The sequence below is a fragment of the Myotis nattereri genome (assembly GCF_964212035.1).
Source record: "Myotis nattereri genome assembly, chromosome: Y".
In the NCBI taxonomy this organism is placed as follows: Eukaryota; Metazoa; Chordata; class Mammalia; order Chiroptera; family Vespertilionidae; genus Myotis; species Myotis nattereri.
Window position 1 is genome coordinate 10,621,286 of NC_138094.1, and position 1,573 is coordinate 10,622,858.

Consider the following 1,573-nt stretch of genomic DNA (forward strand, 5'->3'; position numbering starts at 1 on the left):
TAGCTCTTTTAAAAATACTTCTGAATGTTTGGTAAATAACCCTGTAGGAATCTCCTTTCTGAAACATGTTGGTTGTTAAGGGCTGATTTGGGTAATCAACAAAATGTATGTTAGAATCCTAATCTCCAGAACCTCAGAATGTACCTGTGTATAGAGATAAGATCTTTAAAGAGGGGATTAGATTAAATTGAGGCAGTTCTAGTGGGACCCTTAGCCCATCTCACTGAAGTCCTTATAAGAAGAGGAATGTTGGGGCCCTGCCTCAGTAGGTCCGGGGGTTCCCAAAGGTGTGGATGGAGTCGACGACGAAGGAATGACACAGAGGCAGCATTCAGGTGATCATCATATCCAGGTTCTCTTTTTATTGTCCTGTTACATCTATATTTATACTATTTGATCCTAAAAGCATGCCTCTATAAGCTTTTTTTTGCCAAGGAGAGCATGGGGTCTGTTTATTGGGGGGTCAGTCAAAGGGGGAGCTGGCTAGGGTGGGGTAGGGCAGCTACTTGTCTGGCCCCCAGAAACCCAACTTGTGTCCAAAGCCTCGACCGCTTTGAAGCCAAAGTCTTCCTCCACCTTTATCTGCATGGGGGCCAGCTCCAGAGACAGCGGGACTCACGCCTGGCCCCCTTCCGGTGGCACTCGCCGCCTCTTCCAACCCCTGGGCCCCTCGCCAGGGGCCAGGCTGCTGGCTTCTGCAGGCGCTGGCGTCCTCCTGGGCGGGGACAGCCCCTCTTTCTCTGGAGGCTGGTTCTCAGCGTTGCCTGGGGTGGGGGCATCTGTGCCCTGGCTGCCCTCATCCTCCAGTAAGATGGTGAACTGGCTGGCCCAGTAGTTGTCACCGTAGGAGTCCAGCACCTTCATGAGGAACCTCCTCTCCTGCTGGAGTCTCCATGTTATCCTCTATATCTGATGGAGCCTGTTCAGGACCCACTCCTTCGCCTGCTCAATCTCCCTGCAGCGCCTGGTACTTCCTGCGATTAAGTTCCCTTTGGCGCCGCTGTTGCCAGCCTCAGGCTGCCTCCTCCTCTTCCTCTAGCTCCTGGAGGCTGGAGCTGCCCAGACCCCCAGACAGGAACTCCACTTCGGTCTCAAGCTCGCTCTCCAGGATGTGACCACCTTCAGCGGAGGAAGCGCCAGCTCCCAGCCAGGAGGTGCTGAGAACTCCTCAAAGCCCACGGCTGCCATGGACCCCTCTCTCTGCTCCAGCTCCATTTCTCCCTGGCTCCAGGCGCAGAACTTCCAACCTTGCAAGCCTCTAGTTTAAAGTGGCTTGCAAAACTACAGCCCATTGGATTTCACAGCCAGGCACCCAGGCCCGGCTGCTAAGCCTCCTGTGAGTTGTAGTTCTCTATTTCCAGCTTGCCTCCCTGCCCCACCCCCACCCCAGTCCCAACTGAAAGGCCCTGCTGGCTGGACTAACCCTGTGGCCAGGCATCTGAGTCACCTCGGGTCTTTATTCCTGCCCCGACACCACGCCATCTGGCCATGGAGACTCTCCTCTTGGGAGGCCCCTGGGTCTCCTTCTGGGTCTCCTTCTCGGGCCTGGCTGCATCGCCCCCGAACCGGATGG

General features: G+C 55.4%; 1 pseudogene across 1 annotated transcript; it reads right to left on the reverse strand.

Moving 5' to 3' along the window:
- Positions 1-463: 463 nt before the first annotated feature.
- LOC308512196 (TCF3 fusion partner-like) lies at positions 464-1,215 on the reverse strand (annotated as a pseudogene). Its single transcript has one exon. The product of its transcript is annotated as a TCF3 fusion partner-like (transcript).
- Positions 1,216-1,573: the final 358 nt, after the last annotated feature.